Below are 9408 nucleotides of genomic sequence, written 5' to 3' on the forward strand. Positions count from 1 at the left end.
TTCCACTTATTTAGGTACTTATTGGTTAACTAGAGGCCTGGTGCATGAAATTCATGCATGGGGGGTGGGGGCGGTCTATCAGCCCAACCTGCACCTTCTCCAATCCGGGACATCCCTCTCAAAATCCAAGACCACTGGCACCTAACCATTCACCTGTCTGCCTGCCTGATCACCCCTAACCATTCTGCCTTCCTGCCTGACCACCCCTAACCACTCTGCCTGCCTGCCTGATCGCCCCTAACCACTCTCCCCTGCCAGCCTGATCACCCCTAACTATCTCTGCCTCAGCCGCACCGCCGTGGCTTTGTCCAGAAGGACGTCTGGAAGACATCCAATCTATCCAGTCTAATTAGCATATTACCCTTTTATTAGTACAGATTCTTGTATGTGCCCTGTCAGGGATGGAACCCACAACCTTTGTGTATCAGGATGATGCTCTAACCAACCGAGCTCCCCAGCCAGAACCATAATTAAAGTTTTGTTGGAACATGACCACTCATGTTTACTTACGTATTATATATGATGGCAGAGTTTAAGTGTTGTGAAAGCGGGGAGCTGGAGGAGAATGGTTAAAGATTGATCCTACAGCTTCTTCACACAGCTGAGGACATCAGTCAGGAAACAGTATAATTTATCAAATCCTTAGTTCTCATACAGACAGTCAAGAGACAACAACTTGCCCTAGCCAGTTTGGCTTCATGAATAAAGCGTCAGCCTGCGGACCAAAGGGTCCCAGGTTCGATTCCAGTCAAGGGCACATGCCCAGGTTGCAGGCTCGATCCCCAATGTGGGGCGTGCAGGAGGCAGCCGATCGATGATTCTCTCTCATCATGGATGTTTTTCTCTCTTTATTCCTCTCCCTTCCTCTCTGAAATCAACAAGAAACATATTTTTGATTAATTAAGGACAACCACCCTGAAGAACCAACTGAAGACTAGCTGAGGCGGAGTCTTAGAGTCAAGGATTTACAGAAGGGGCCACATAGAAACAGGTAGGAAGGTCAGACACGCGAAAAGGTCCGGGCCCTGCTCCAAAAATTTAAGAATTAAAAAAAAATTAAATTAAATGAGGGAAAAAGAACAGGGGGAGGGGCTGGAATGAAGGTGGAGTGTTGAATGGAGCAGCGATGCATCCAAATGGTGTCTGAGACAGATCTCCCTGGAGGCCACAGTGGAGACGGGACTGAAAGGGACCTGAGGAGAGGGGAGACCATTTGCAGGCTGGTGAAAGAAGCCATATCAGAGAAGGTCAGTCTGAGCTCAAGTGAGGCCGTGGGTGTGGAAGGAAAGAGCAGATTTTAGAGCTACCCAGAGGCTGCAGCAGCTGACCCGCTCTGTGGTTGACTCAGAGGAGGAAGTTGCTGCTCTCTCTTCTAGGAACACGCCCCTGCCTTTCCCTTCCCCTCTTCTTCCTCCTTGGCAAGCTCCCTTACCCTTCTCTCTCTTCTTTTGCCTCTATCACGTGTTTCCTGAGCCCATTTCTTCTCCCACCCACTTCTTCTATCTCTGTGACTTTCAAAACTACATTTGTGTTTTGTTTTTTTTAAAAAGTAAGAAGTTGGCAGTTGTGCAGAATTTCTGGAGAGCAGTTTGCAACATGTGTGCAAATATAAGATGTGAATCACATTCAAATCAACAAACCCCTTTGGGGAACTTGACCTCAAAGGATGGTTACACAATGTGGACTATTCAGGAAGTCTCAGTTCAGTATTCTTTACTTTCTTTTCTTTTTTTAGTTTGGCATTCTTTAAATAGCCACAGAAAAACACACATGCACACACAAATATTCACACACACACACAAAATATATATATATATATATATATATATATATATATATATTATATAATATATATTATATATAAAATATATATTTTTTATAAATATATATATATATTTATATATATATATAGGCCCTGGCTGGTGTGTTCAGTGGTTAGAGTGTTGGCCCATGCACTGAAGGATCATGGGTCCCATTCCCAGTCAAGGGCAGGTACCTGGGTTACAGGTTTGATCCCCAGCCTCAGTCAGGATCAGAGCAGGAGGCAACTGATTCAGGTGTCTCGCTCACAGCACTCTCTCTCTCTCTCTCTCTCTCTCTCTCTCTCTCTCTCTCTCCCTCCCTCCTTTTCACTCTCTCTAAAAATCAATGGAAAAATATCCTCAGATGAGGATTAACAAAAGAAAGAGAGAGAGAGAGAGAGAGAGGAAAGGAGGGAGGGAGGGAGGGAGGGAGGGAGGGAGGGAGGAAGGAAGGAAGGAAGGAAGGAAGGAAGGAAGGAAGGAAGGAAGGAAGGAAGGAAGGGAGGGAGGAAAACTTTGAACACTGGACACGCCATCTCAATTTCCCTTGTAAAACATGCTATGGTAAGGAATATTTTTACTCTCAAGAGCAAATATTCTCGCCTATGAGCCATGCAACGATTTCTTTTAACAGAGAAGTGTTTTCCCAGACTCCCAGTGTGGACCTATGTTGCTCTCCAGTCCTTGAGTATAAGGTGGTCGACCAGATGGCCCTCATATATCCATTACATAGATGACATGCTGTATTCTAACCAGCGTGAAGTGTCTCAGAAGTTGAAGATGCCTGAGTTTCTGAAACACTGCTCTGAAAATGGAGCTGTTGACTATTTCATTTCAAATTTGGCTTTTGGACCTGGAGAGTATTGTGCTAAATGAAATAAGCCAGTCAGAGGAAGACGAATACCATACGATCCCATTGATATGTGGAACCTAATGAACAAAATAAACAAACAACATAGAAATAGATTCATAGATACAGAGAACAGACTGGCAGCTGTCAGAGGGGAGGGGCGTTGGGGAGCTGGGTGAAAAAGGTGAAGAGGTTGCCCGGCCGGTGTGGCTCAGTGGCTGAGTGTCGACCTAGGAACCAGGAGATCACGGTTTGATTCCCTGTCAGGGCAGTTGCCCAGGTTGCAGGATCGATCCCCAGTGTGGGGCATACAGGAGGCAGCTGATCAATGATTCTCTCTCATCATTGATGTTTCTATCTCTCTCTCTCTCTCCCTCACCCTTTCTCTCTCTGAAATCAATTTTAAAAAGTATATTTTTTAAAAAGGGTGAAAAGGTTCAGCAGTACCTATTGGTAGTTGCAGAATAACCAGAGATTCGGATTGCAGTATGGGGAACACAGCCAATAATGTTGAGATAACTGGGTGTGGGGCCAGGTGGGTGCTGTGGGAAGCGAGGGCCCACTCTGTAGGGTGCATGGTTTTCTGGCCACTTTGCTGTGCATCTGACATGGGTGCAGAATGGTGTTGACTATAAACTGTGGTTGAAAAATAAAATTTTAGAAATTCAGTCTTTGTCCTCCTTGTTCTGCTGAGAATACCCCAGTCATCCCAGTGGCCACTATATCTTTCCCCTGTTACCACTGAATTAAGATAAATAAATTTACCTCCTTTCCTTTCCTTTGGCTTGCCTGCTTGCTTCTCCCCCCTCCCCCGCCCAATAGGACATTTGCCAGTATCTCATCTGAGGCACATGGGAAATGTTTATCTTTAAACAGAATATATTTGTAATAGTTCCTTCCTTCCACACACTGTTTAAATCCATTACAAGTAGTGACTCATTTAAAATATCCTTATCCTATGAGGCCGACACTTTTGTTGTCCCCATCTACCTATGAGGAAGTTAAGGCACAGGGGTTAAGAAACTTGACCAAGTTTGCACAGCCTAGAAAGGTTTGGAGGGATGGATGTCCCTCTCTGAGTACCATCACCTGAAAGACAGCTATTAGTGAGTTGATTATCAAGTCAGAGGGCCCATGGGTGTCTCCCTCTTACTGAGGGATTCTTGAGAGATAGAGATAGATGATAGATAGATGATAGATAGATAGATAGATAGATAGATAGATAGATAGATAGATAGATAATAGATAGGTAGATAGATAGGGAGGGAAGGAAGGAGGGAGGTAGATAGATAGATATAGAATCTCAGAGAAATAACCTCATGCCAGGAAACCAACCCTTTGGGTCCCTTGACCCTCCCCATTTTTTTGTTTCTTTGTGTGTGGTTTTTTTGTTAATCCTCACTCAAGGATATTTTTCTTTTTTTTTTTTTTTTTTTTTTTTTTTTTTTTTTTTTTTTAATTAAATCTTTATTGTTCAGATTATTACATTTGTTCCTCTTTTTTTCCTCCCCATAATTCCCCTCCTCCCAGTTCCCGCCCCACCCTCCGCCCTCACTCCCCACCCACTGTCCTCATCCATAGGTGCACGATTTTTGTCCAGTCTCTTCCCGCATCTCCCACACCCCTTTCCCCCCAGGAATAGTCAGTCCATTCCCTTTCTATGTCCCTGATTCTATTATAATCAACAGTTCATTCTGTTCATCAGATTATTTATTCACTTGATTCTTAGATTCACTTGTTGATAGATGCATATTTGTTGTTCATAATTTGTATCTTTACCTTTTTCTTCCTCTTCCTCTTCTTAAAGGACACCTTTCAGCATTTCATATAATCCTGGTTTGGTGGTGATGAACTCCTTTAGCTTTTCCTTATCTGTGAAGCTCTTTATCTGACCTTCAATTCTGAATGATAGCTTTGCTGGATAAAGTAATCTTGGTTGTAGGTTCTTGGTATTCATCACTTTGAATATTTCTTGCCACTCCCTTCTGGCCTGCAAAGTTTCTGTTGAGAAATCAGCTGACAGTCGTATGGGTATTCCCTTGTAGGTAACTGAGTTTCTTTCTCTTGCTGCTCTTAAGAGTCTCTCTTTGTCTTTTGCTCTTGGCATTTTAATTATGATGTGTCTTGGTGTGGTCCTCTTTGGATTCCTTTTGTTTGGGGTTCTCCGCGCTTCTTGGACCTGTAAGTCCATTTCTTTCACCAGGTGGGGGAAGTTTTCTGTCATTATTTCTTCAAATAGGTTTTCAATATCTTGCTCTCTCTCATCTTCTGGCACCCCTATAATTCTGATGTTGGTACGCTTGAAGCTGTCCCAGAGGCTCATTACACTATCCTCGCATTTTTGGATTCTTTTTTCATTTTGCTTTTCCGGTTGGGTGATTTTTGCTTCCTCGCATTTCAAATCATTGACTTGATTCTTGCGCTCCTCTGGTCTGCTGTCGGGAGTCTGTATAATATTCGTTATTTCAGTCCGTGTATGCTTAATTTCTAGTTGGTTCCCCAATATAAGATCGAGGGTCTCATTAGTTTTCTTGTAGATCTCATTAAGTTTATCGGCGGCTTCTAAACAGTTCTGAAGAGACCTTAAAAGTGTGGTTCTGAACTCTATATCTTCCATTGACAATTTTGTCCTGTTTCTTTGTCTCCGCATTTTGTTATGCTTCCTTGGTGCACCCCCTAGTGGTCTTTGTTCGAAGTCTTATAGTTAAATCTTGATTGTTGTAGCTAATTCCAGGGAGGGTTTGACCTCCAGGCCAAGTGGCTATGCGAATCAGCTGTGTCAGCAGTGAGAGAACTTCTGTCCTCTAGGGAGGTGCTAATCTAGCCTTTGCCTGAGGCTATCCGGCAAAAGCCTCTGTGCAGGGCTTGGGCGGGGCGGGTCGCACAGGATCAACAGGGTGGGCCGGAGAGAGCAGTTATGGCGGCTCTCAGTCCTGTCCCCAGGGGCTCTGCCTCTCTGAGTCCCAGCACCCGCTGCAAAGCTCGGAGAGAAAGCTGCACTCGCTCTGACCGAAGCCAGACAGTCCCGCTTCTCCCGTTTGAGTCTGGGTCCCTAGAGACTCGCCCGGATCTGGAGCTCAGAGTCTGCGACTCCCTCCCGATTGAAAACGCCAACCGCGCCCTCCGCCGCCAGCCCGCTCCGCGCACTCCGCACCTCAGAATTTGACTTCAGCACTGCGCCTCCTCTGAGTGTCCGTGTGCGTTTCTTTTTCCTCCTAGTTGTAGGACTTCCACTCAGCCAGCGTTCCTGTGGTTCTGGGTGATGTCCCTTCTGTCTTTTAGTTTCACTTTTGAAGTAGTTGTTCAAAGCAGCACACTCCGGCGTTAACCTATGCCGCCATCTTGGTTCTCTCAAGGATATTTTTCCATTGATATTTAGAGAGAGTGGAAGGGAGGGGGAAAGACAGAGAGAGAGAGACACACATCAATTGATTGCCTCCTGCACATGTTCCACCAGGGCCAGGGATTGAGCCTGCAACTAAAGTACATGCCCTTGACCAGAATCAAACCTGGGATCCTGTAGTCCAAGGGCCCATGTTCTATCCACTGAGCCAAACCAGCTAGAGCAACTCTCCTCATTTTAAAGCCAGGATCACTCTCCTGTCCCTGGCTCTAGACCAGAGGTTCTCAACCTGTGGGTCACGACCCCTTTGGCGGTCGAACGACCCTTTCATAGGGGTCGCCTAAGACCATCCTGCATATCAGATATTTACATTATGATTCATCACAGTAGCAACATTACAGTTATGAAGTAGCAACGAAAATAATGTTATGGTTGGGTCACAACATGAGGAACTGTGTTTAAAGGGACAGAAGGTTGAGAACCACTGCTTTAGACCCAACCCATATGATGGCCATTAGCCACACATGGCTATTGAATATCAGAAATGTGACTTATCTAAACCGATATGTGCCAGTGTGAAACACAGGCCAGATCTTGAATGTAAAATAAAATGCTTTCAAAAATTAAAAATATGTATTGGCCCTGGACAGGTAGCTAGGTTGGTTAAAGCATCCTCCCCACACACCAAGGTTGTGGGTTCAATCCACGGTCAGGGCACATACAAGAATCAACCAATGAATAATGCAGCATAAGTGGGACAACAAATCCATCTCTTCCTCTCTCTCTCTCTCTCTCTCTCTCTCTCTCTCTCTCTCTCTCTCTCTCCTCTCTCATCAGTTTTTAAAAATATCTGTACGATGGCAGGAAGCAGCTAATCACAGCTGAAGGTTCCAAGCCCTGATTCTCAAGCTTGGCCCCAATTGCAATCACCTGGAAGTCTTTAAGAGAACCCCTACGTCTGGGCAGCCCTCACTGACCTAGAGGTCAGACTCTCTGGGCCTTGGTACTTTGAAACAATGCTCGAGGCAGGTGAGTTTAACACGCAGCCAAGGGTGAGAACACCGGGAATGGATGCCCAAATTAGAGAAAGGGTCTCCACCTATCAGTAATCACGCTGGAGGCGGGAAGTTCTCGGCAGCGGGCCAATCCCAGAGCTTGGGTGGAAAGACACACTTCTTATAGCTGGGTTTCCAAACCTCAGACGTCGTGGCCGTGGCCAGAGAATGGGTCCGGATGTTGGTGAGGTGAGTAACATCCCAGCTTCTTTACTCCATGTCTCTCTGTCTTCATTCAGCTGTTAAGTCTACAATAAATATGCCTCCTCTCTTTTTTTTTTTGAATGTTTGCATGTTAAACCTTTGAAGTTTCAAGTCAGATTCCCCTCTGACCATGACTCCTATAACTTTGAATAGTTTTTTTCCTCTTGCTGAAGCTCCATTTCCTAAGATCACTGGGTATAAATGTAAATTGGATTAACTTTGGCCAGACGAGAACAACATGAAATAACCTGTTTTGTGTAAAATGCGTGCTACTTGGAACGAACGCTTTTAAGGGTAAAAGACACACCCTGTGGTCAACGGGCTAATGTGTGGCCATATGAAGTCAGATCCAAGCTCCCATTTTCCCTAAAGCTGGTATGGAATCTCTAATTTCACTCTCTTAGCCAAGTTTCTAGAAATAGAAGTATAACTTTGGTTCATAGGCTGATGCTCAACCACTGAGGCATGCTAGCTGGGCACATACAGATATTTTTAAAAATTGATCTGAGAGGCTGGAGGAGGGAGAGAGAAAGAGAGAGAGAGAAATTTGTTCTTTCATTTATTTTATGCCATTGCCTCCACGTCAAGACACCTCATGCATGTTTCTGCCCTTCACAGTCTGACTCTAGCTTCTTGCCCTACCATTCCCCTGAAATTGCTCTTCTTAAGATCTCGTCTGACAAACACAAAGATTAGTTGGGGTCCTTCTCTGACGGGTCTCCATAAGGCAGCTGAATCGTTGTTCCAGGAGGTATGTCCTCGTACAAATAAAACGCAGGCTAGTCAAAGACTGGAAGGTCAAGACCAGTCCTAAGAATCTGCCGTTAATGTTTCTTTTGTTGGTTAACATTTTTTAAATTACACTGATATTCACTATTTTATATTCGCTTCAGGTGTAGAGCGCAGTGGGTAGACATTTATATAACTTATGACGTGATTTCCCCCGACAAGTCTAGTACCCATTTGGCCCCAAACATAGTCGTTACAATATTATTGACTCTATTCCTTATGCTGTTCCCTCTGGCAACCCTTACACAGTCTGTTCCCTGTGTCTGAGTCTGTTCCTGTTTTGTTTCTTCATTTACAGTGGGGTCTTGACTCACGAGTGTCCCGACTAACAAGTTTTTTGAGATACCAGCTGTCTCTCGGCCGATTTTTTGCATTGAGTTGATAGAGTAATTTGAGTTAACGAGATCCTTAATGAGCTCCTTAACGAGCTCGGTCTCTGAACGAATTAAACTCCTAAGTCAAGGCCCCACTGTATTTTGTTCTTTTGATTCCACACATAAGGGTCCCACGGTTACATCTCAATGTAAATACAACCATTGAACACTTGGGTGTAGATACACTACATTGGTGTAAGATGTGTTTCGTTGCTGTGATTTTGGATCCCATTGCAGGTATAACTTTTCTCTTCCCACTGGAGTTACTCCATGAGTATTGCCCAACCATCCACAGCCTCAAAGGCCCACCAGGTTCTGACCCATTTCACTTCATCTGCCTGCTTCCCAGCTTCACAGAAGACTTTATTCTGGGTTTAACCAGTTGGTTCTTCTCTTCTGAAATGTCCTTATTTTTTCACCTGATGCCTGGGTGAGGGTGGGGGTGGGGAGGTATCTATGGGAGTCGATTAGCACAGGAATTGACATCACAGCATCTGAAAGAAGGCTGCTCTGATTCAAATTTTGGCTTCCACACTTCACAGCTGGCTGAGAACAGATCATGGCTCATCTCTCTAAATCAGGGGTCCTCAAACTTTTTAAACAGGGGGCCAGTTCACTGTCCCTCAGACGATTGGAGGGCTGGACTATAGTTTAAAAAAAACTATGAACAAATTCCTATGCACACTGCACATATCTTATTTTGAAGTAAAAAAACAAAACGGGAACAAATACAATATTTGTATTTGCATGTGGCCTTCGGGCCATAGTTTGAGGACCCCTGCAAATCTCCTTTCCCTGTGTTTTAAAAGGATCACCCTTACAAATGACCTCATTCAAGTCTTTCAACAAGGGCTAAATTATATGCTTAACACCTGATTCACATATAAGTAGCATTAGGAATGGGGTAGTTGCCATGGTCTTTTTTGTTGTTGTTGTTGACCTATTAAGGTCCCCCATTTTCCCATCCTTTGCCCACCTCCATCCAGCCTGC

The sequence above is a fragment of the Myotis myotis genome, unplaced genomic scaffold (assembly GCF_014108235.1).
Source record: "Myotis myotis isolate mMyoMyo1 unplaced genomic scaffold, mMyoMyo1.p scaffold_m19_p_42, whole genome shotgun sequence".
In the NCBI taxonomy this organism is placed as follows: Eukaryota; Metazoa; Chordata; class Mammalia; order Chiroptera; family Vespertilionidae; genus Myotis; species Myotis myotis.